The sequence below is a fragment of the Coregonus lavaretus genome (genome assembly GCF_964263955.1).
Source record: "Coregonus lavaretus genome assembly, chromosome: 6".
NCBI lineage: Eukaryota > Metazoa > Chordata > Actinopteri > Salmoniformes > Salmonidae > Coregonus > Coregonus lavaretus.
In genome coordinates, this window is record NC_139993.1 from 27,837,506 (window position 1) to 27,864,927 (window position 27,422).

Consider the following 27,422-nt stretch of genomic DNA (forward strand, 5'->3'; position numbering starts at 1 on the left):
TACATTTACGTCATTTAGCAGACGCTCTTATCCAGAGCGACTTACATTATTATTATTTTTTTCATACCCCCTGTGGGAATCGAACCCACAACCCTGGCGTTGCAAACGCCATGCTCTATCAACTGAGCTACATCCCTGCCGGCCATTCCCTCCCCTACCCTGGACGACGCTGGGCCAATTGCGCGCCGCCCCATGGGTCTCCCGGTCACGGCCGGCTACGACAGAGCCTGGATTCGAACCAGGATCTCTAGTGGCACAGCTAGCACTGCGATGCAGTGCCTTAGACCACTGCGCCACTCAGGAGACATGATGATGGTCAACCTTGTGGCGACCCCAGGACGAGAGTTGAGAAACACTGGTCTAAATGACCTACAAAGATGCTCTATGCCTCCGTAAGCATGCCCACAGTAGTACTCCCAGTGAACTCTAGTGTCTAATCCTTAAGAGGCAGACTAGCATGCTGTGGTGTGGTCCTCATTGACCTCTGTAGCTCTACTACCAACCAACAGAGAGGATTAATGCTTATTTCTATTAAGAGCTTCACTGCTGCTTCCTAGGAACTAATTCTCAAGTTAGGAGGAGAGTGCTATAACCCTGATAAAGACAGCTTGGTCGTCGAAACGTTATTAAATTATTGCATCGGACCTCCTAGTGTGCGGCTCTCCTTTTCATTTTCAGGAGGAGAGTGCTAAGCATGGCTCAAATGCATAAAGCGCTCTGATAAACCATTTATAGACCGTTTAGGGGGATTTTGCATGACATTTAACAGGAATCATCTAATGTCGTTCCAAGACACCTGCCTAATAGGCTGGGGGACAATCATCCAAGGAGAGGCAGAGAGAGGGAGACAGTTCAGTCAGGTGGATGGTAGTGCTCCTTGGCCTAGATTTTGTTCAGTAAACACTGCTATTTTCACAGAGTACATGGCCTATCTACAGCCTAGCTGTTCCCTAGTTGTCCTTTCTGCACCGTCATTGCTGTGCCCACCGGGTTGTCACCATCTGACTATGCTAGAAAGGATGGAAATCAGCACACCAGGTCGCTGTTGAAAAGGACAGAAATCTGCATTTAACACCAATTAGGATTTTCAACCACCAACTCCTAACCAGAAAGCGATAGGCTGGCAGATACCAGAGAATATATTGACAACGTAATGTAAATGTATGACTCTGGCGATACTATAGGAATGCGTCCCAAATGGCACCCTATCCCCTATATAGTGTACTGCTATTGACCAGGACCCTACTTCATATAATATAGTGAATCCCTTTTGACCAGAACCTGTAGGGCTCTGGTAAAATGTAGTGCACTATAAAGAGAATAGGGTGCCATGTGGGATGCAAACATAGGCTGGCAGACACCAGAACCCTATACAGACAAAGTCATGTAAATATATGGCTATGGCGCATAGTATAGCACACCAGTCTATGGGACTCCAAGTGGGGTTTTAATATGTGCTGTAAGTCAAGGCTGACAGAGTGATTCCTCCAAGAGGAATGTGTGTGTGTCTCCATGCTCCCTCCAACATAAATGAGTGCTGCAGCGTCAACAGGGGGGAAGCCAAATCCATCTAACCCAGTGATCAGCAGTAGACTGGTCATCATATACTGCATCAACCTCCCAATGAGAGAGCATTGATTTCCACAGGTGTGGGTGCGTAAGGACAGTGGGAAGGGAGGGTGGGGGGGGAGACACAGAGACAGAGAGAGACAGAGACAGAGAGAGACAGAGACAGAGACAGAGACAGAGACAGAGACAGAGACAGAGACAGAGACAGAGACAGAGACAGAGACAGAGACAGAGAGAGAGAGAGAGAGAGAGAGAGAGAGAGAGAGAGAGAGAGAGAGAGAGAGAGAGAGAGAGAGAGAGAGAGAGAGAGAGAGGTAAACAGGCACACACACACACACAGAGAAAAGCTGCACACACACAAACAGGCTGGCTAATGCACACGTATGGACAGAAGGACACACACACAACATGCACACAAACACACACCCAGGCTGTCAAGCACACATTGTCCCTAAACACAAACCCATATTCTCTCTTATCTGAGTCACGTGCACACACACTTCATCATCCTTTCAACACACCGATGGAAAAAACCTCAATGTAATTGCCTTCACTTGTGATGGAAGAATTCACAAGTGGCTTCCTCTGCTCTGACCCTCACTGGTTAGAATCAATTTCAGACAAGGATAAACTCGCTAGGCTAAACGATCTCTACAAGACACACACACCAGGCTGCGAGTTTGCGAGTCCCCCAGAAGGTCATGTATGTGTGTGTGTGTGTGTGTAATTGCCTGGTTTAGCAGAGGTGAAACACCAGGGTAACAACAAGAGAGAGTTCCCCCAACTCCCACCTGTTTCTACTGAGCTCCATGTCATAACCCTGCAAGAATGATACTTCAACAGGGGAGAGGAGGGGCGGATAGATAGAGGGGGAGTGAGAGAGAGAGAGAGAGAGAGAGAGAGAAAGGGAGTGAGAGGTAGTGAGAGATCAAATGAGAGAAAGAACCGGAGAAATTGACATAAAAGGAGAGTAAAACAGAGGGACAGAGACGAAAGGGTATCAAAGTCTCATCAGAGCAGCCTGAAGTGGGCAGAAAGACGCAGACGGACAGACAGACAGACGTTGGTGGGGTTGACCCTTGGCTATTTTCTGAGTGGTCGCATGGGTGACAAAGTGGGCTCAATTGTCTGCATATTGCAGTCTACACACGCACAACAACCCCCTGGCCCCCCTCTCTCAACTCTTTCGTCGCCCTCTGTTACTGCACAGAGGGCGGATTAAACCCTCAGAGCACACAAGGACACCAACACACACACACACACACACACACGTATACAAATTAAGGGATGGCTTCACATGAGACCGGCAATGACAGCCCACACAGGCACACACACTTTCTTCATTCCATGCCTAAACTAGAAAGCCGACAAGCTTATTAAAAAAGACACACACTGACCTGGCAACATGGTCCATGCTTCACTCTCCCAGCAATCCGGAGCTTAACATCCCATTGTGCCTGTGTGAGCTTGTGCGTGTGTGAGCTTGTGCGTGTGTGAGCATGTGCGTGTGTCCGTTGTCAGTCTCGTGTTGTTGGGCGGCAGCGCTGCCTTGAGCCAGGCTTAGCAGGTATGTTGAAATACAGTGAGCTACGGAGAACACACGGGCAGGAGACAAAAGAGGGGGAGAGAGAGAGAGAGGAGAGCGACTGCTTGCCAGCCAGCTCCTGTGCGGAGTTCACCAGCACACTAACACGCTTCAGCAGCCCCCCTCTCTCTTTTCCTTAACACTATCTGATCCCACAGCTACAGAAGATGGGGAAAAAAACTAGTCTCATCTTTCCCACTCGCTCCATAAAGAATAATTAGCCTCTCCCTGAGCGTGTGGTTGGGCTGATTGGCTTCAGTGTGTGTGTGTGTGTGTGTGTATGTCAGAATTTGTGTGCCTGTGTGTGGCTGTCATTGCTGGTCTCTTTACTTAGTTTCTATTGTATGTGTGTGTGTGTGTGTGTGTGTGTGTGTGTGTGTGTGTGTGTGTGTGTGTGTGTGTGTGTGTGTGTGTGTGAGCTTGCATGTGTGTGGAAGTGTGTGTGTTAGGGGAGTGTGTCTGCGTGTGTGTGGTACTCTGTACGTGTGTGTGTTTTGTGTAATGGCGAGAGAGAGGAGGGGGCTTTCGCTGCAGTAGAGAGAAGGGAGGTTGGAGGGAGGGATTGAGGTTGATCTGCACCACTGCTCTAGCTGGCACACTCACACATAAATGGCTCATTAGGCAAGAGTAGGGGGAATAGTGTGCGTAGCTGTGGGGGGCAGGGTTGATGGTTTCATTACAATCTGTTTTGCACGTTACGATGGCTTATCGATCAGTCACTTCACAATTTGACAGCCCAGTCCACTCACTGAACACACACACAAACAGGAGAGTCACACACACACACACACACACACACACACACACACACACACACACACACACACACCAGCGATGCCTCTCACTCACTGTCAAACAGTTAATCAGAGCCTAAGGGCTAAGTCATCAACAGCTGACTGACTGTTTAGGAGATGAAGAAAGACACAAATAGATGAACCCTCCCATGACTCATAGCTACATCAAATAGGCACTGTAGCTCAGCTGGTAGAGCACGGCGCTTGTAACGCCAGGGTAGTGGGTTCGATCCCTGGGACCACCCATACACAAAAATGTATGCATGCATGACTGTAAATCGCTTTGGATAAAAGCGTCTGCTAAATGGCATATTATTAGTAGGCCCGAACAACACACTATTTTCCATGATCTGATATCAGCACACACACAATTACCCGAATTTACAGACAGTCTGCTGCAGCATCCTAGACATGCACGAAAAACACAGACACACGCACACACACAGACAGACAAAGACACACACACCAGTAGACAGCATATCGTCCCATTTTCAATCAAGGAGCTGTTTATCAAAGACACGCTTGCGGACAGTCGAAATTACCTCAAATGAATGTTTGTGTTTTTTCTAACCACCCTCGACAACTTGTTTGAGCGAACCACTTTCAGAAAAGATTGCTGAATGAAGTCATTTTGGGGAGCTTTGTGATCGCTGCTCTGCACTTCAATTAGACAGTCATTCAGTGGAACAGCAATGCAGAATTACCAATCCACAGAGAGACGGGCTGTTTTAAAACTCCATTACTTTGCCTCCGGCCTGCATCCATAGCAGGTTGAGTAATCAGCATCTCTCCATGAAATATATTTCAATATATCTCAATATCAATACATATTTTCTCGAGGGGAAATATACTGCATATTTAAGGACAAGGACAAAGGAAATAGACTTTAGCAAGCAAAAAGACAGTGTAAGAAGCCTTTGACACTGAGAATGACAATGCAATATATTTTGGGGAAATCAGTCAAGTACTCAATATGGCAACAAATACTATTTTGTTAAGCATTCTCTTGTTCCAAAGTGGTGTTACCCACGGAATGAAATAGAATGTATTATATTGTATCTGTATGCTGTTGCCCAACAAGGATTTAATAGAGTCAGAGGTTAATGCTCAGCTCTTGAATGGTTTTAGTCATGCCTGACTGATAAACAGACATTTATTATAGCTCTCTGTTGCTCCAATGGCCTTTATAACCAAGGGAGTTACCTGGTGAATCTGCTTTTAATCATGCACGCATGGACTCATTCAACAGAAATATGTTTTGTTTGCTTGACAATTGTGCTTATTAATTGCTGTGCTTATTGATTGCTGTGCTTATCGATCGCTGTGCTTATCGATCGCTGTGCTTATCGATCGATGTGCTTATCGATCGATGTGCTTATCGATTGCTGTGCTTATTGATTGCTGTGCTTATTGAACAGCACAATGGAAAAGGGAATAGACAGAATAACAATACAAAAAAGTCCCACTTCAATCTAGATGAGCAGATTAGAAACTTAACATTTTGAAAAAGTATTATTATCTTACAAAGCTGGAATGATTTATTGAAACCCCTGTAGTAACATTATTGTTCATATTACAAGACCTGGAGAAAGTTTAAAAGTTCAAAGACAGCAGATGCGAGGAGGTCACCTTTAAATCAGGGGTTGGAACTGGTTCAGGGAACAGAACAGAAAACCGTAAAATAACAAAAGAAATTGAGGAATGGAAACAGAACCGGGAACGAAAGTGACCTATAGTGTTCCGTAATGGATCCATTATTTTAAAAGCATGGGATCCGGTTAATAAAATTATTACATTCCAATTTTGGGGGGGTCCCACAAAAAACCCCATCAAAGCACCCATACAAAGCACTCTGTCACTCTCCTTCCACGGTCTGCCTGCCAGCTAGTTTTCTAGGCTAGTTAATGATACTATAGTTATCACATTTCACATTGGATTTATTAACTACAAAAAGGTAGGACGCGTTTTAAATTCTGGTGCCGCTGCACACAAGCTTGTTAGCAAGCTCTGGTCCAGGGCGTTGAGAAAACTCTCAGAAGTTCAAAGTTCCTCCATATTAGCCGCTCCTCCGTAGGTATCTAGCTAGTATGTAATTCAGTGAAGTAATGACAGGCCTACTACTAATATCCTAAACACATTATAATGCACGTCATATCATGATGCCCAGCGCTTCAAGTCAAGCCTCCTCCATGTTCACCCCTCTCTACCGCTCTCTCCTCACAATGCAAAATGTCAGTCGTATCTTGGGCCCTACATTTGTCTGTCCATCAAGCATGTAAACAACTAGCTTGCCCGGTCCATAGAAAGCTGCTCTATCTGCACTGATTGGTGGAGTAATTTAATGAACTAAATGTAAAACTAATGTCGATATGACAAGTTAAACAATGAACGATATAAACCGGTACTTTTTTCTAGTGGAACCGGATTAGAGCTTTATTATGCTGGTTAGAACAGTTGAACGGAACCCAAAGAAAATAGGTTCTGTTCAAAACAAAACAATTGGAAAATAATTTTGGTTCCAACCCCTGCTTTAAATATTTCAGAGCAGAGAGTCAGGCATTTCAAAGAATTCACATCTGTGGAAATGTAAAATGTCAAACATATTTTGATATTTGATCCAGACGTAGCAAGAGACAAGAGCTGGCAGACAGCCCTTGATGAACTTTTAAAAGAACAATAATTGTGCTCACCAATTTTGCAACAATGTTCCAAATAACATTTCTAGTAAAATCTGGATGTCGTAAGTACATCCAATTAACTTTGTGGTGAAAATCATGTAGCGTGGTGTCGGCTTAAAGTAACTGCCCAGTGAAAATATTTTTTTTTAAAGTTAATATTCTGTTCACTCATATCCAAATAATGTTGTTGACTCGTCCTATTCTCGTATTTGTGGCCAAAGTGTTAATTGGAGAAAAAAACTGTTAGAAAACCCCACCTCAAACTAGTATCTCATACAGACTTAAAAAAAATACTTGCTATTTCCTCATAGAACATGATGTAATCTCTTTTAGAAGGATGAGCTGGCCAATCAGTGGTCTAAAGGAGGATGAGCTGGCCAATCAGGAGTCTACCTGCATGAATACCTTTTTTATGACCGGTATACGCCCACACCATTCCAACACAGAAAGGCTGCTTTTTAACATACTCAAATAAAAACAATTGGGACGGAAAACTATTTCACTCATATTGTAAGTAATTATAGGTCATATTTCATAGAAATATGGGTAGTTACTTTAATAAATAAATATCTGAACAGCTTTACACATTATCCAAAAAGCTACAGAGTGGCTGTTAAGTATCCAAACAATCCTCAGTATAATTTTCAGAAGATAGACTTCTCGGTAAAAGATAACTCAGAATTCTGTGAATGCCACTTTAGATCCAAAAAGAATATGAACGAGAACATGAATATGAATATGAACGAGAACATGAATAAGAACCGTACAAAATAGATTTCTGAACAAAATGAGAGGATGTATAAATAAAACACTGAGGAGTAATGTTAGTCTCCATCCTAGATCTCAAAAAAGCATAATACTGTAAGCTTCAGATTAAGGAGCTTGTTATTTGCCACCTTGGGAGATGAGAATTGCAAAGACATCAGAGACGCATATGTTTCCTCAGTCAGGCTTTTCAACTAGCAGCATGCCAGATGAGGCAAAACAAAAAGCAAAGGGACGGACGAGAGCAGTGCAGACAAAATCAGAGAAGAGAGGAATGCTGTGCAGAAGATTCTCTGAGGGTTGATCAAGGCTATTTTCATGCCACTACAAATGGTGCATGGGGTGGAAAGAGAGTGAGACAGAGGCTCAATTCCCCAGTGGAGTGTGTGTTTGCGGTTTCCTTTCAGAGAGATACAGAAACAGTGAGAGAGTGAACGAGTGCGAAAGAGACACCCACGTGCTCACACACACAAACACACTGCAAGAAGCTGTCGTTTAAAAGTGAGAGGAGACATCAGAGGGATCACAGGGAACAGTAACCATGAAGAGCCAGACAAGCAGACAGACACACACATGCAGGCGCAAACACACCCCAATTACAGATAAATCATAATGGATGTGGTTATGACTACTCAAAGCGCTGATGCATTTGAACTTGTATTAACAGTTTGAAAAAATATATATATATCAAGAGAGGTCCTACAAAACCAGTATAAAGTACTATCTTTTCCCTCTTTTGCAGTATGACAAAATGCATTAAACTGCCAATTTGACATTGGCAAACCTAAAATAGGAAAGCGCACTAGCTACAAAACTCCAGTAAATTAACTCGGAACAATCTCAAGCAGGTGGTGACAGTGACAGTGACGACTGCAAATGTAGCCTGTGGTTGTCAGTACTATCTCACAATGAGAAATCCCATGCTCCCACGGTTGCGGTCTCATCAACTGCATTATCTCCTCTGGCTGCCTTGTTTGTGTCAGACGGATAGGTCCATAGATAATTGGGACAGGGAATGTGTGTGTGCGTGTGTGTGTGCGTGCGTGCATGTGTGTACGCGCGCAAGGCAAGCAGGCTTAGGCCAAGGCTTTAATAATGACTGAGTGAGGACATTCGATATCAAAGTGGGAGTGGGAGAGCAAAGGAAACAAGGGAGAGAGAGAGAAAGGGAGAAGATGAACAGAAGCAGCAGACAGGAAGGTAATATGGAGAAGAAGGGATGATGACTGAGGTGGGATGGGGAGAAGATGGGGCAGGAGAGGAGACCTATTACAAGGACAATTGAATCACTAGGGAATGGGGTAAGTGTGTGTGTGTGTGTTTAGAATGACATACAGTATATGCCTAACTGAATTAAAGAGTTATGGTTGAGACTGTATACCTGTGTGTGTGTGTCTACAGAACACTGCAACCTCCCAGCCTCAGTCACTTGACAGGCGGTTATGTCCAATCATCAGTTAAGAGGAACACTATCAGATAAGACTCCAAGTCTGTTCCTTCCCCACCACCCTCTATCACACTAACCCCCTTCACCATACAAGCTGTGACATATTATGTCATTGGAGTCCTGAATGACACAAAAGAAGACAGAAAGGAGGTAGACAGAAAACTGCACATGAAACAGGAGGGGGACTATTTGAACCATTGATAAAAGGAGTGGGGAAAAGAGGACAAAAGGTTGAAAGTTGAGGTGCTCTTCAGAAGTGAAGAAGAGTATATTGGGAGAATGAGAGAGAAATAATAAAAATATTTGACATTCAGAGCTTGAGGACAAGTATTCGTTTAAGCATCTCACTCTCTCCATTCTCTCTGTTGGCCCCCAGGAAGCTATGCTATTTTCTTTCTCCTCTTATCCCCAATGTGTCTGCACACATCTGGGGCGTCTGCTCTGGATTTGACACTGGGGCCTGACAGCTGGGTGGAAAAACTGGGTCGCTAAAAAGGGCATGTGGTGTGTCAACAAGATGGCGCCGACGAACATGGTAGCCTCACCTCGAGCTCCTACAAAACTTTGCAGGTTTCTACTTTTACTTTCACTTCTCTTTCTGACCTTCACTGTTGGAGCTCGGAGCTTAAGAATTTCACTGTACCCTGCAATTACAATTAATCTGTAATCTAATCCTCATTTGAAAAATAGGAGGTAATAAGGTACAGACAGGGTAGGGTATGGATCCATCCACCTGTAGACTAGATGTGACGATGGTGTGTGTGTATGCGGTCGACTGGTTGTGCGTGTGAATGCAAGTGTGTGTGTGTGTGCACGTGTGTGTTTTGAAGAAATGGAAGAAGATGGATGTGTGCTGGCAGCGGTTCTATTCTAAACCCAGCCGGTGGTGTCTGTGTCTCGGAGGATTCTACAGAGCAGCAGAGCACCAGCCTTGACCTGATTGCTGTGTCCTGGTTTATTCAGTTACAGCCAGAACTTTTCTCCCTTCCTGGCACACGCTTTCAGACACAACCCTGTCTGCATTCCAAATGGCACTATTCACTATGTAGCGCACTACATTTGACCAGAGCCCTATGGGACACCCTATGGCCCTGGTCAATAGTAGTGCACTATAGGGACGGGGTGACATTTGGGACAAAGCCCCTGCCTCAGATCAAGGAGAGGGATAGATAGGAGAGGCAGTGCTGCAGCTCTCACTGCAGATGAAAACAATTGAACCAGCAGAAAAAGGGCCAGAGCAGCATTAGGGAAGGTTGTGGGCGAAAACAACAAACAGAGAAAATCAGAGTAAATCCGCAGTGACGCTCTTATTTCCCGAGCCCTTATCACAGTCAAGACACACCTATTATTTTAAAACAAATTATGTAAAAAAACAAACGTGTAATATAACAGAATATAATAGAAAAGTTGCCAGTGCGAAGTGATGCTGTCTGGGTTGGCGCCCCCCCCCTTGGTTTGTGCTGTGGTGGAGACCTCTGTGGGCTATACTCGGCCTTGTCTCAGGATTGTAAGTTGGTGGTTGGGGATATCCCTCTAGTGGTGCGGGGGCTGTGCTTTGGCGTAGTGGGTGGGGTTATATCCTTCCTGTTTGGCCCTGTCCGGGGGTTTCTTCGGATGGGGCCACAGTGTCTCCGGACCGCTCCTGTCTCAGCCTCCAGTATTTATGCTGCAGTAGTTTATGTGTCGGGGGGCTGGGGTTAGTTGGTTATACCTGGAGTACTTCTCCTGTCTTATCCAGTGTCCTGTGTGAATTTAAGTATGCTCTCTCTAATTCTCTCGTTCTCTCTTTCTCTCTGAGAACCTGAGCCCTAGGACCATACGTCAGGACTACCGGGCATGATGACACCTTGCTGTCCCCAGTCCGCCTGGCCTTGCTGCTATTCCAGTTTCAACTGTTCTGCCTGCGGCTACGAAACCCCTACCTGTCCCAGACCTGCTGTTTTCAACTCTAAATGATCGGCTATGAAAAGCCAACTGAGAGACCTGAGCCCTAGGACCATACGTCGGGACTACCGGCCGTGGTGACTCCTTGCTGTCCCCAGTCCGCCTGGCCTTGCTGCTATTCCAGTTTAAACTGTTCTGCCTGCGGTTATGGAACCCCTACCTGTCCCAGACCTGCTGTTTTCAACTCTTAATGATCGGCTATGAAAAGCCAACTGAGATTTATTCCTGATTATTATTTGACCATGCTTGTCACTTATGAACATTTTTGAACATCTTGGCATGGTTCTGTTATAATCTCCACCCGGCACAGCCAGAAGAGGACTGGCCACCCCTCATAGCCTGGTTCCTCTCTAGGTTTCTTCCTAGGTTTTCGCCTTTCTAGGGAGTTTTTCCTAGCCGCCGTGCTTCTACACCTGCATTACTAGCTGTTTGGGGTTTTAGGCTGGGTTTCTGTACAGCACTTCGAGATATTAGCTGATGTAAGAAGGGCTATATAAAATAAAATTGATTGATTGATGCGCATCTCGCATCTGGAACAGTTATTCTCAAACAGTGATCATTTGAAACAGGGCTCAATTTGGTGAGTTGAAAGACCATTTCTTCAGGGTTACAAACCAAAATCTGTTTCCATTTCGATATAGAAACATTCGATTTAGTTTATTCTGCCTGTTCTTTGGAATTTTCAAAATGGATGAACAATTCCACATCGAACACTGTATGGTGATGAATTACGTCCACGACATCTGTTTGGTGAGTAGGCCAAGGCTTAATTATAGATGAAAATACGCTCTGTCTATATCAAACAAATGTTTTTGCAAGTTTTCAGCGTGGAACCTGTTTAGGGTAGTTACAGCCTAGGCTAACCAATTCTAAATGGCACTAGCAGTTCACAAAGTAGCCTAAGTGGAAACTAGACGGGATGCAATTATTCCAAAACTACAGCTCGTTTTTGGAATACATACAGCGCCTTCAGAAAGTATTCACACCCTTTGACTTTTTCCACATTTTACAGCCTGAATTTAAAATGGATTACATTTACATTTTTTTGGCACTGGCCTACACACAATACCCCATAATGTCATAGTGGAAATATGTTATTCAACATTTTTACAAATTAATTAAAAATAAAAAGCTGAAATGTCTTGAGTCGATAAGTATTCAACCCCCTTGTTATGGCAAGGCCAAATAATTTCAGGAGTAAAAAGGTGCTTAACAAGTCACACAATAAGTTGCATGGACTCACTCTGTGTGGAATAATAGTGTTTAACATGAGTTTTGAATGACTACCTCATCTCTGTACCCCACACATACAATTATCTGTAAGGTCCCTCAGTCGAGCAGTGAATTTCAAACACAGATTCAACCACAAATACCTGGAAGGTTTTCCAATGCATTGAATATCCCTTTGAATATGGTGAAGTTATTAATTACACTTTGGATGGTGTATCAATACACCCAGTCACTACAAAGATGCAGGCTTCCTTCCTAACGCAGTTGCCGGAGAGGAAGGAAACCACTCAGGGATGTCACCATGAGGCCAATGGTGACTTTAAAAACGTTACAGAGTTTAATGGCTGTGATAGGAGAAAACTGAGGATGGATCAACAACATTGTAGTTACTCCACAATACTAAACTAATTTACAGAGTGAAAAGAAGGGAATCTGTACAGAATAAAAATATTCCAAAACATGCATCCTGTTTGCAACAAGGCACTAAAGTAATAGTTTTGACGTCCGTTCGAGTACTCACGCCCATCTCTAGTACTCTGTGTGTGTGTGTGTGTGTGTGTGTGTGTGTGTGTATATGTGTTGGGGAGGGATTTGTGTGTGCTTCAATATTTTCATCTGTATGTGTGTTAGCATGTGTATGCATTTGTGATTGTCCAAGGGGTGAAAACAAAGTGAAATGAGCATAATGCAGTGATAAGCTGCCCACTGCACGATAAGGAGCTGTCTTTCAGGCTTACCGGTAGGATGTGTGTGTGTTAGTTATAGGGGTTATGTGTGCTTGTGTCTAATGTGTGGGTGTGTGTGTTTCTGTCATACAGTATATGCGTGCCCATAGCCATGGGTACTATATGCAGGGCCTAAGGTAGGTTGAGGTAGGCTGTACCCATCAGTCTGGCATTAGGTGGGTGAGGCTGGCACTGATCACAGCCGGGTGCCAGGGTACAGATAAATGAGTCCCGGCGCCCTGCCGGCCGGGTTGATGGATGAGAGCCGGCTGCCAGTCCACCCAGGGCAGTGGGCACTGCCAGGCCAATCAACCAAGCCTGGCACATACTGCAGCTCTGCCGTCAACTCCCATTTACACAGCAGTGTAATGGCTGGACAAGTATTAACACGCACGCTCAAGCACACACAAAGTACTATCAACACGCATGCACGCACAGACACACACTGTACTATCACACACACACAAAGTACTATCACGCAACCTGGGTGTACCGTTGTCAATAGCGTAGATGGAGAAGGGTGCATTGTGGCCATGGTCTTTGTGTGTCTCTTCCCTTCGCAGTACATTTACCCTGGTATTGTGGGTTATTCTCGTATCCCGCTGGGTGCAGTTGAGTGACAGTGAGCCTGCATGAGAACGACTAGGGAGTTAAGTCTGCCTGCCTTCCATATTGACAGACAGGCAGCTATACAGTATTCTTCTCAGTCACTCTCCTCCCTTTCCATCCCGCTCTCCTCCTCCTGACACTGCTCAGCACTAGTGGAAAAGCACGTTGAGGAGAGGACTGCCACTCAAAAAGTCAACCAAGCTACATCCATCGCCACTCGTAGAGAGAGTAGAGCGTGGCAGGTCTCCGAAATAACATCTGAATGAAAGCTGTAGGAATAAAAGCTTGGTAGAGATCTGTAAAAATTCAACCTCTTCAGAGCAGTGCTTCATTTTTTGTTGCGTAAGACCTACAATGCACCCTTGACCAAAATATGTCTGTTGACCCATTAGCTATTTTCGCTGCACGGTTTAGACCAGAGTTGGTTTTCTGAAATTCAATGCATACAAAATGCTCATAAGGTGTCCAGAGACGCCCGAGTATATTTTCAAAGAAAAATGTTCCTTTTTTGGCAAAGTATAGTCAATTGAAATGTTCATGTGACACAAGAGACTCTGGGCATTAAGTGATGCAAACCACACATTTTATAATGCATTGCTTCTCTCCAGAAATGTGTTATTTGGTCTCTCCTTGGGCAGTGCTAATCACTGCTTAATGTTCATGCAAGGAGAACTGTGCCTGGGTTTCTAAGGGTTAATGACAACACGTTAGATTGCCAACCTGATGCTCCCCCCCAAAAAAAGCCCCACATCAAGTAACAATGAGTATAATTTATTGCACAAATGGACATCAAGTATATGGACATGAAAAATATGGTGAGATAGCAATATGGCAGGAGAGCAGAGAACTGCTTCAGCAACAGAGGTCATCGTGATTGATTGTCGTGGCAACATGACATAACAAATGGAGGAAACCTCAACAGGAAGAGGAGTGAGGGGAAGGTTAAAAAAAGGGAGCTTGGTCAAAAAGCCACCGTTGTTGAATCTCACCTTAGCTGAGGTCAATCATTTTAAAATAGAGTCTGGAATCAATGCGTAGGCATCAATAGAGCACCGATACAAGCCACTGTGGAATGCGAAGGTAGATACGATCCCGGTCGATCCCTGTCGTATTGTTGACACAAGGTCATGTTGATTGTATAGTGCCTTCGGAAAGTTTTCAGACCCCTTTACTTTTTCCACATTTTGTTAGGTTACAGCTTTATTCTAAAATAGATTCAATTGTTTTTTTTTTATCCTCATCAGTCTACACACAATAACCCATAAATAACAAAGCAAAAACAGTTTTTTAGAAATGTTTGCTAATTTATAAAAAATAAAAAACTGAAATATTACATTTACATAAGTATTCAGACCCTTTACTCAGTACTTTGTTGAGCACCTTTGGCAGCGATTACAGCCTCAAGTCTTCTTGGGTATGACGCTACAAGCTTGGCACACCTGTATTTGGGGAGTTTCTCCCATTCTTCTCTGCAGATACTCTCAAGCTCTGTCAGGTTGGATGGGGAGCGTTGCTGCACAGCTATTTTCAGGTCTCTCCAGAGATGTTCGATCAGGTTTAAGTCCAGGCTCTGGCTGGGCCACTCAAGGACATTCAGAGACTTGTCCTGAAGCCACTCCTGCGTTGTCTTGGCTGTGTGCTTAGGGTCGTTGTCCTGTTGGAAGGTGAACCTTCGCCCCAGTCTGAGATCCTGAGAGCTCTGGACCAGGTTTTCATCAAGGATCTCTCTGTACTTTGACAGGTGTGTGCCTTTCCAAATCATGTCCAATCAATTGAATTTCCCACAGGTGGACTCCAAGTTGTAGAAACATCTCAAGGATGATCAATGGAAACAGGAGGCAACTGAGCTCAATTTCGAGTCTCATAGCAAAGGATCTGAATACTTATGTAAATAAGGTTTCTGTTTTTAATTTTTTCTAAATGTGCAAAAATGTCTAAAAACCTGTTTTCGCTTTGTCATTATGGGATATTGTGTGTAGATTGATGAGCGAAAAAAATATTTAATCAATTTTAGAATAAGGCTGTAATGAAACAAAATGTGGAAAAAGTCAAGGGGTCTAAATACTTTCCGAATGCACTGTATGTTGACTGGGTGGCCATGTGAACAAGCCGTAATGATCAAGACCTGAAAGGCCTACTAAATTATGAATGCATTTATAGTGCCTTCAATTAGCCATTAAATACATTCTGAGACGTGTTATAAGCCTACATAACAGTTCATAGATCCTTACAACAGCCTTTGTAGCCTAAATGCAGAAATGCATTCATAACACCCTATAAGCCTACACAGGTAGTTCAAGAAAATCCATTGAAGCTCAAGTAGTCCTTGACAAGAGCCAATAAAAAGCTCTGTATGAGATAAAGCCAACAAGTACGCATGTTTATAATATTCATGACGACGTCTACATCTCACCATTTGGGAACAAACAGAGAAGACCAGATGGCACTGTAAGGGAAGTAACCACTGTGAAGATATAGCCTGTGTTTGATACAGCTAGAAGAGTATTTAGATAGAGGAATATAAATGAGCCCCTTGAAGCATATAGTCACAATACCAAAACCAGTCAGAAAACGACTGAAAGGTATCCCTAGTACTGTAACTTCACTGTGGTGAAAGCCGAAAGGGGAGAGGAAGTTCAAGCCTTAGCACTGCATCCCCCTCGGGAGTCGGAAGTAGGGGGCTCCCATGTGGTGAACCTTTTGTTCAAGCCCAGCAATATCACACCTTATTCAACTCATCACCAAGCCCTCGATTAAAATAAAAGTGTACACAGTACATAGCCTTGGGGTGCCTCAGGAATGTATTGAGAAACACTGTATTATAGGAAAAACTCCAGGAGAGGACTCCAGGAGGGGAAATAACACACAGTGCACAGTGACAGGACAAGGCGTCCATTTTCCCCACTCTCTCATGTTAGTACAGTAGTTTTATTGGTTAGGTTACATCCCTGGCCCCACCCTTAGCCGCCCGGCAACAGACAACAGTCAGCCAATACGCCCCCCTGCAAAGACAAAGAGAGAAAGACACGGATTAAAGCCTTTTCCTTTGCTGCTCACTAACTTCCTTAGCAGGGCTAAAGATAACAGGTCTAAATATCAGCTTAAAAAAATAGGGATTAAAAGGTCACTAACCCTCCACCTCTTAAAATGTGGCAAAAAAAATCTCTAGTGTTTCATTTCAAGTTAATAGTGCTTGTTGCTGTTTTCAAAATAGCTATGTCTAATATGGGCTTAGCCATTGTTTGTTAAGCCTTGTATGAGAGAAAACAAATACCCTCAACCCGATAATGTTAGGACCGAGAGCTGCAAACAGGGTTCTAGCCTCTTCACCCGGACATCGTCTTCTTGCCTTCCATAAATGTGACTGCGGTCTGTAAAATGCGGAGGCGATTAGTTTGCGTCTTAAATATACAGAGGAGGCGCGGGTTGTCAGGCTATCGGCCCCAGCCAGATATATGCTGATATTCAGCTCCCAGCTGCGGAACAGTCAATTAAACGTCTCTCTGAACACAAATCAACACGCAGAGGAAGGAGGGAGGAACAGAGGGGTGAAGGATGAGAGGAAGGGAGAAAGCGCGGGCGGGGGGCTGGGGGGGGGTTAAGAAGGAGAGCCACAGGAATCAGGGGAGAGGTAGTAGATGTAATGGAAGGGGGGTAAGAAGGAGAGGGGGGGGGTATAGAAAAAAACAAGGGAGAGTGAGAGAAAGAGGGGGAGGGAGGAGGATGACCAGAAGTGACAGACCGAAGGGTAAGAGAAAGAGAGAAGACTGGAAGACGATGGAGAGTAAAAACCAACAGAAGAGAAAGGGCACGAGGATGAGGTGAATGAGGCAGGACGAGTTGGTGAAAAGATAGGTGAGCGAAATGTCAGGAAGTAGAAGGACAAGAAGATTGAGAAAATACTAAATAAAGGCAGTTGGAGAGAGACAGAAAGAGAGAAACGGAGAGAGGCAGAGAGACAGAAAGAGAGAAACTGAGAGACAGAAAGAGAGAAACGGAGAGAGAGACAGAGAGGAAGAAGCGTGTTGCTCCACAGTAACTATTTCTCTGTGGCAGCCTGCTCGCTCGTTAGGCCTACTTGTTGTTAATTAAGGCTGAACTAAAAGGAGACTGAAGACGACTGCGGGCTAATATTTCAGAGACATGCATCACGGCTCAGGACAAACAAAAAGAGACAAACAGAAATCATGCTCTAGTCTGGTCCGTCTAGGCAATGCCAACACACTATTAAAGGCTTTGTGCCTTGGTATTCAAACAAGCACTTTTTATACACTTTTCATTATTTCTCCTAGCAAAAATCTATACAGTTACATATCGAAATATTATTTATGGACGATATTATCTTGATATCTTAGTGCCGATTTGTACAAATAAAAATAACTAGTGTAGGGAAGCGTTAGCTAGCCCTAGTCGGCTGTGCCTGTGCCAAAACTCCTATATTTTTCTTCCTATAGCTTGTTCTCCATCTTCTTTTTAAATAGTGAGCCAACATGTTTTCAGCACTTGTTACCCTGACTGATCAAAACTCGTTTTCTCATGTTCTCTCTTGTCTCTCTGCTGCAGACGTGTAGTGAGCAATATGTTGGGAACATCAAATCAAAAAAAAAATCGAAGTATCGAATCAAAATACATATAGAATCGTAATACATATCGTATCGGCACCTAAGTATCGTGATAATATCTAATTGTGAGGTCCCTGGCAATTTCCAGCTCTACCAAGCATGGCTCAGATCCAGTTTGTTCTTGAAACTCTTCTATCCAACTAAAGGGAGGAAAAAACATATTCTAAAGATTGACTCTGAAATGTGTTTTCATAAGTTATGCACGTTTTGACTAGTTTATAAGCAACTTTGAGAACAGCAACAGAGCACTCAAATCTTCTCAGTAAGCTCTTCAGACATCACATCATATTTCCTACCCAGAGCTTGGCAAAACACTGGCTGACCCCCCACACACACACCAAACCCCACCACCAAGAGAAAGCTGAGCTCCCATTACCAACCTGGGAACCCAGACCAAACACCAGCTAAAGGGACAGTTCACCCCAAAATCAACATAGAAACAACAATTTCACACTACACCAGATAAAACCTCAGATATTGTAAGGTATCAGGACATGAATGAAAGACAATCAGTGGGCCAGTCCCAAATGGCAGCCTATTCTCTATATAGTTCACTACTTTTGACAAGAGCCTTATATAAAAGTAGTGAACTATGAAAGGAATGCGGTGCCATTTGGGACGCATAGAGTGTGTTATGTTAATGCCAATACTTTTCCTGCTCTGTCCTATAGCCCTCATCAGGGCTCTAGCAACTGAACTGCTATCGTTTAGAGTATTCCAGTACTCTAGCTTTCCAACACGTCCAAAAGCACTATGTGAGCCATAGAGCAGGACTGCAGCAGGGGAAAGACTGACAAGGGCTGTGACTGCAGCAAAATTGTCATTTAAGGCACTCCTCCCCTGCAGTGAGAGAGAATGCAGACAAACAGGCACTCAGACAGAAAAAGATGGACTAGAAACAGACACACAGACAGACTAACGGACAGGAAGACAAGCCAGACGGGCCTTAGTACCAGTCATTGTGACACTGATTGTGGTGTAGCTGGCTGTCGACCCACTTCAATCCTTAACACACACACTGTCAAGCTGTCCAGGAACACGACACACTGGAGACTTCGCACTCACACACTGAGTGGCGTACACACGCAGACACACACATAAAGCGAGTGGCCAGTGTAATTAGACAGCAACAAGAAATCCATACCTCCTTCTGCCACCGGTCGCTCTTCGGCACAGCAATTATCAATCACACAGCTCACATTAAATATGGACAGGGAGTTAATACCACTATACTATGAGATGTGTGATTCATTTATTATCAATCAATCGTATAACATATCGTTATTATCATATAGGCCAGGCTATGTTCACTTTTTTCAAATCATCATTAGTCTCATCATGCAGCCTTCCAATGTATTAAAAATTAGCCCAATGTTGTAGAACAACTAAAGTTACATTAATAAGTCTAAAATAAGCATATAGGAGTACCTATTTCTATGTTAACCGCTCAACACAGAATAGCCGCATGTGCGCACTCCCTCAAATCGGTTGGAGAAAATAATAAAAGAGCTGAACTAGGGCTGTGGCGGTCACGAAATTTCGTCAGCCGGTGATTGTCAAGCAAATAATTGTCGGTCTCACGGTAATTGACCGTTACTTAACATAAACACATTTACAATCTCCTGGCTTCGACACATACAAGCCACTGATGCAGACCTTTGGAACATCTACATTTTAAAAAGTCTAATAAATCCTTGTAATATAGCCTACACTATCACAATAAATCCATTATTTATTTTAGACAGGTCTAAAGAAGCATGATATGAAGAAAATGTAGTCTATTTCAGAAGAACAGAATAGCATACTTGGAGTTGTCCTTATGTTACGTCCTGATGTGGCTTTGCCAAATGGCTGTGGGCTACACTAGTTCATTTAGCAGACAAGATTTGCTTATAATTCCGTGGCATTATATTATTTTATAGTATGAAGAATATAATTGAACAAAGCTGAATAAAATATAAATATTTTCTCCAACCGATTTGAGGGAGTGCGCACATGCGGCTTTTCTGTGTTGAGCGGTTAACAAAGAAATAGGTACTCCTATATGCTTAATTTAGACTTATTAATGTAACTTTAGTTGTTCTACAAACGTTGGGCTATATGTTTAGATTTTTTATACATTGTAAGGCTGCATGATGAGACTAATGATGATTTGAAAAAAGTAGCTTGAAAGGCATGAGCTTTGCTTAGTTTTTTGTGCAGGCTGTACACACTCCAATAGTCTCTCATTCACAATTTGACAAGCACTTGATAATGCCTCGAATTTCACGGCGGCATCCCCTTTGTGGCCGTAATGCACCCTAAAAAGATCCATGCCTTTTGCGGCCCGGAGTGCTGCGTTGTGCCCTTCTCCCTGAGTGCAGTGCAATCCGAAGCGCCTCTCACTCACATGGCTTTCCATCACATGATCGGGTCTTTCTCACAGGCTACAAGTGAAGACAGACACATCGGGGACGGAACTGTGCGCGTCCTTATCCAATTATCCAACTGTCCACATTTACTTTTCGTCAGCCAACAAGATGGCTCTAAACCCCTTGTAAAGCGGATTAATGTGCTTAATTTTAAGAAGTTATTTGGCCACTTTAGTTGTGATACAAATCTTATCAAAACATATAGGCCTACGGGCTAGGCTACATGAGGTGTGCGACTATGATTCGAAAAAGTAGACCAAAAAAAAGGCAGTTTCTTATGCTGGGCATCATTCACATCATTCACAAGTGATAGGCTAATATTGTCACCCATCAGCCTATTCTTGATTTAATCTCGTCTTTACATATACTAAATAATATATGTGTGAAATTTGTTTTGATTTAGAATGGACCATTATCATGCACCTGTCTCGAAACAGGGGCAGCGGGAAAAAATACATGTAATCTATGCACTTAAATAGTGAATGGAGGACACTTTTCCTGTGGTTCATTTTCATGCCAGCCAGGTAGGCTATACTCCTGTTGTAAAGATAAACAATGTGCTTAATATTATTAAAGTTGATAAATAAATATAGTAGGTCTAGTCTATAGAAAGCTGATGGGATCCTACTCTTTTTAGTAGAGGCCACATCACTCTGTTTTCTCGCACAATTGCATAGCCTATAGAAATGTTGCACAACATGAGCTCATGGGCTCTCATGAAGTGTTTGTTTAGATTTTCGATGACATTTGCATTGATGTCAGAGTGTTAGAGGGACAATAGAGTGCTGAGTACCAGGCAGTTAGCAACATCAGAGCTAGGAGAAGCCTAATTACCGTGACTAAATGGTCACGTGGAATTTGACTGCCTTCATGACTCGTGACCGCCGGTGTGGCGGTAATACGGTTACTGCAACAGCACTAGGCTGAACCCTAACTTCCACTTAAGTCAGATTTTAATTTAGTCATGCATTGATGTCAATGGTAGAATTAAGTAGATGTTAGAATTCAGCCCCATGGATAGTTGTGTGATTACATACCACTATTTAACTTGTGGATGTTAGGATTCAGCCCCATAGATAGTTGTGCGATTAGAATCCCTGTCGGAGCTGAGAGGGAAATGTAGCTACTAGCTAGTAGACAGGAGTGAGTGTGGTGCAGTAGTGTATTGTGTGGTAGGTAGCCCCTCGCAAGATCACACAGAACTGGCAGAGTTGTGTTGCTGAATCACTAACAGTCTACTTCCTCTGAAAAGGTAGCCTACACTACCAAGTGTCTCACACACACATGCATAGCCACACACACACACACACACACACACACCTACCTGGGAATCCCCCCTGTACCATCTCAGCACATTACGGCACTCAGGAAAGTACACGCACGCACACAGCATAAACAAGGAGCTACATGGATAAACACTCAGCCTCTCTTGTTGGACACTGCTGTTAGAATAGGAGAACACACAGACACACACACACACACACTACAGCCCCCAGCATCTAGTCAACATGCATCTTCGCTCTCACACTGACAAACGACAGGGTGCTAGACCAGTGTGTGTGTGTTTTGCCTTGCACCAACTTCTAGACGCCTCTGCCATGTGTATTTTATTGACTTTCCTGTGCAATGACAGAATCAATCAAGAAAAGAGGCTATACTACAGTGAGGGAAAAAAGAATTTGATCCCCTGCTGATTTTGTACGTTTGCCCACTGACAAAGAAATGATCAGTCTATAATTTTAATGGTAGGTTTATTTGAACAGTGAGAGACTGAATAACAACAAAACAAATCCAGAAAAACGCATGTAAAAAATGTTATAAATTGATTTGCGTTTTAATGAGGGAAATAAGTATTTGACCCCCTCTCAATCGGAAAGATGTCTGGCTCCCAGGTGTCTTTTATACAGGTAATGAGCTGAGATTAGGAGCACACTCTTAAAGGGAGTGCTCCTAATCTCAGCTTGTTACCTGTATAAAAGACACCTGTCCACAGAAGCAATCAATCAATCAGATTCCAAACTCTCCACCATGGCCAAGACCAAAGAGCTCTCCAAGGATATCAGGGACAAGATTGTAGACCTACACAAGGCTGGAATGGGCTACAAGACCATCGCCAAGCAGCTATACCAGGCGGTGTCAGAGGAAGGCCCTCAAAATTGTCAAAGACTCCAGCCACCCTAGTCATAGACTGTTCTCTCTGCTACCGCACGGCAAGCGGTACCGGAGTGCCAAGTCTAGGTCCAAAAGACTTCTCAACAGCTTCTACCCCCAAGCCATAAGACTCCTGAACAGCTAATCATGGCTACCCGGACTATTTGCACTGCCCCCCCACCCCATCCTTTTTACGCTGCTGCTACTCTGTTAAGTATTTATGCATAGTCACTTTAACTCTACCCACATGTACATATTACCTCAACTACCTCAACTAGCCGGTGCCCCCGCACATTGACTCTGCAACGGTACCCCCCTGTGTATATATAGCCTCCCTACTGTCACTTTATTTTACTTCTGCTCTTTTTTTCTCAACACTTTTTTTGTTGTTGTTTTATTCTTACTTTTTTTGTTTAAAATAAATGCACTGTTGGTTAAGGGCTGTAAGTAAGCATTTCACTGTAATGTCTGCACCTGTTGTATTCGGCGCATGTGACCAATACAATTTTATTTTATTTGATTTGATTTGGTGAGAAGGTGACAACAGTTGGTGCGATTATTCGCAAATGGAAGAAACACTAAATAACTGTCAATCTCCCTCTGCCTCACCACGTGGAGTTGCAATGATCATGAGAACTGTGAGGAATCAGCCCAGAACTACACGGGAGGATCTTGTCAATGATCTCAAGGCAGCTGGGACCATAGTCACCAAGAAAACAATTGGTAACACACTACGCCGTGAAGGACTGAAATCCTGCAGCGCCCGCAAGGTCCCCCTGCTCAAGAAAGCACATATACAGGGCCGTCTGAAGTTTGCCAATGAACATCTGAATGATTTAGAGGAGAACTGGGTGAAAGCGTTGTGGTCAGATGAGACCAAAATGGAGCTCTTTGGCATCAACTCAACTTGCCGTGTTTGGAGGAGGAGGATTGCTGCCTATGACCTCAAGAACACCATCCCCACCGTCAAACATGGAGGTGGAAACATTATGCTTTGGGGGTGTTCTTCTGCTAAGGGGACAGGACAACTTTACCGCATCAAAGGGACGATGGACGGGGCCATGTACCATCAAATCTTGGGTGAGAACCTCCTTCCCTCAGCCAGGGCATTGAACATGGGTCGTGGATGGATATTCCAGCATGACAATGACCCAAAACACACGGCCAAGGCAACAAAGGAGTGGCTCAAGAAGAAGCACATTAAGGTCCTGGAGTGGCCTAGCCAGTCTCCAGACCTTAATCCCATAAAAAATCTGTGGAGGGAGCTGAAGGTTCGAGTTGCCAAACGTCAGCCTCGAAACCTTAATGACTTGGAGAAGATCTGCAAAGAGGAGTGGAACAAAATCCCTCCTGAGATGTGTGCAAACCTGGTGGCCAACTACAAGAAACGTCTGACCTCTGTGACTGACAACAAGGGTTTTGCCACCAAGTACTAAGTCATGTTTTGCAGAGGGGTCAAATACTTATTTCCCTCATTAAAATGCAAATCAATTTATATATTTTTTTACATGCGTTTTTCTGGATTTTTTTGTTGTTATTCTGTCTCTCACTGTTCAAATAAACCTACCATTAATATTATAGACTGATCATGTCTTTGTCAGTGGGCAAACGTAAAAAATCAGCAGGGGATCAAATACTTTTTTCCCTCACTGTATAGCAATACAAATTTTCCTCCTGCACATTGGGGACACGTTCGTTTCCTTTAGTCTCACTGGTTTACAATGAGCCACTGCAAACATGACCAGATACATGTGACACACACGTACACACACCAATTCCGATAGCACCCAGATGCTGATACACTTACAGGGATATGTTAAAGTACACACACAGCAGTGGTGAAAAGTACTTAAGCAAAAATACTTTAAAGTACTACTTAAGTAGTTTTTTGGGGTATCTGTCCTTTACTATTTCTATTTTTGACAACTTTTACTTCACTACATTCCTAAAGAAAATGATGTAGTTTTTACTCCATACATTTTCCCTGACAACCAAAAAGTACTCGTTACATTTTGAATGCTTGAAAGGACAGAAAAGGATACAATTCACACACTTATCAAGAGAACAACCCTGGTCATCCCTACTGCCTCTGATCTGGCAGACTCACTAAACACAAATGCTTCATTTGTAAATGATGTCGGAGTGCGCCCCTGGCTATCCGTAAATTAAAAATATATATATTTAAAAAATGTGCCGTCGGATATTATTCATACTTTTGATACTTAAGTATATTTTAGCAATTACATTTACTTTTGATACTTAAGTATATTTAAAACCAAATACTTTTAGACTTTTACTGAAGTAGTATTTTGCTGGGTGACTTTCACCTTTACTTGAGTCATTTTCTATTAAGGTATCTTTACTTTTACTCAAACACACCATGACAGAAAAGATCCAAGGTCTTATTTATTACAGTATAGGTGGGCTATTTGTCGCTCTTCTGACTTCTCCAATGTCTGAGCAAAGCCCTGTGGCTCTGAATTTCTCATATAGAATGCTGTACGTAGTTTGCATTTGAGCAATGTGTATCACTTTGAGTGTGTGTACATACAGTTTGTGCGACAAGTGTGAGTCTTGGCTCTACATACATGCATAGTATGCATAAGTGTATAGTCGGTAGCCTATAGGTTACAGTAAGGCCCGAGGGGGTGTGGTATATGGCCAATATACCATAGCTAAGGGTTGTTCTTCGGGACGACAACGCAGAGTGCCTGAATACAGCCCTTAGCTGTGGTATATTGGCCATCCAAGGTGTCTTATTGCTATTATAAACTGGTTACCAACATTAATAGAACAGTAAATAAGTATTTTTGCGTCATATCCGTGGTATATTGTCTGATATGTTTCAGCCAATCAGCATCCAGGACCCAAACTATGCTGGCTGGCTCCTCCATTATTCATCCAGCTAGCAGACATGGTGCCAGGCTGGGATAAATGCCAGCTCTGGCAGCTACACAAATCTCTCTCTTCCCCTCTCCTCCCTGTCTTCCATTGCCTGGCCACTAGTGAATAGTCTACCCTGCAATGTTCTTTCCAACCAGAACCGTGGCATTAATTTACTGTAATGCTGCATACATTGATTCAGAGTGCATGCACGCACGCACGCACGCACGCACACACAAATGCATACACATCAGTTCAGCCCAAAATACTTTGGCATCTCAACCTGTAACTCAGGGACGTACATCATAAGAGAGAATGGATTGGGGATGTTTTCTGTGGTTCTTCGGTATCTGCCATTTTGTAGAATTTACAGAAATGTTACAATGATATTGGCGCTATAAGGAGGACTTTTAACAAGATGTATATGCCTATTTAAAGTGCCTGCTTGTCCCTGATAGCAATTAGCTAGCCAGCCAAACAAATTATTCATGCATAGAATAGCATGCATTATGCTAATGTATGTTTTGTGTTCTAGTGATTATTGTATGATTACAGCTGACCACATTCATGAGAAATTCAGAAAATCTTTATTAGATCGACATAAAAACAAAAGAATGATGCCAGTTTCTGGATGTGTGTTTCTGGATGTGTCCCAAATGGCAACCTATTCCCTATATAATGTACTACTTTTGTCATGTTTATTAGGCACCAAATGGAAGAACCCAGATTGAAACGGGGGGGGGGGGGGCGCTAATGAATACACATGGGTCATATTCATTAGGGTCATATTAATATTCATTAGGGCATACCGTAGCAAAACTTTGTGCAACCGAAACGCTCTCCGGCCAAGCTATGGAGTACCTCTAGGCCCAGATTTGACTACACTGGATGTTGAGTGCTGCCTCGTAGCCTATAGGGACACGTTTCTGTGTATTTCTTGCGATTACATCACAGCCTTCATTTAGAACCACTCCACGTACAGTAATATAATTGTTGCCGAACAGCCTCTCATCTTAGTGGAGGATTTACTGTAAGTCTTCATTTCCACAATGACTTACCATCAGGCACACCTGGGTTCAAACACTATTCAAAGTCATTTCAAATAGCTTTATCTGTGCTCGATTGTGCTTATCTGGCTTAACGGGCCAATAGCATAGTCACAAAATGGCAAACCCTTGGCTAGAGTAAGGCAGACTAGAGCAAATGCTCAAAGTATTTGAACGTTTTCGAATAGTATTTGAACCCAGATCTGGAATCAGTATGCTGTGGCAATTCGGCCCCAGCGCAGCCCTTCCATTCACTGCCCATGGTCCTGATCTAGGATAAGTGTTTAGCTAATGACCGTAGTCGGGCACACACACACACACACACACACACACACACACACACACACACACAGATACGTTCCGCTCCATCGTTGTACCCGTCTCTACAATTCCATTTCAAAGCTTGAGCTAACATTTACGGAACTAAAGAAGCAATGATAGTAGCCAAGGCGACTACAATTTCACCCATCACATGCAAACAAATGTGTGTGTGTGTGTGTCGGGCAATACAATTATAATTCAAGCAAGTCCTATAATGCAAATGTGTGTGTGTCGGGCAATAAAATTTGTGCGTGCGTATTTGTGCGTGCGATGTGTGTGAGTGTCCACGCTCAGACAGACGTTAGTCACCCACTTTAATAGCTTAGGGGAGGTGAACCGTTGGAAAGTAAACACAGCAATGAGCTCACCTCCATTCCCTAAGAGATCCAGCTTCACTGACTTTCTTGGTTGTTGGGAAATCGATTTTGTTGGAGGAGGTGACTAGGGAAAACATAATAAGTATAGATTGGGTTTGTGTAGTGCTTTTACACCAGGGACTCAAAGCGCTTTGGCATTGTATGGGTGGTGGAACTCTAGCCTGGAATCCAACTATAATGCTCTGTTTCACCATTGTTTACCTTGCAGGAATCCAGGCTAGCTGAACTCCCGTCATTCACCACTAATGGAGGGTGAGCCTGAAGG

The 27,422-nt window shown here is 43.4% G+C and overlaps 1 protein-coding gene across 1 annotated transcript in view; it reads right to left on the reverse strand.

Moving 5' to 3' along the window:
- LOC311130999 (inaD-like protein) overlaps nt 1-27,422 on the reverse strand; it is a gene marked incomplete at its 5' end in the record, with an annotated part of 117,251 nt that overhangs the window by 60,813 nt on the left and 29,016 nt on the right. The gene's annotated exons all lie outside the window — the stretch shown is intronic.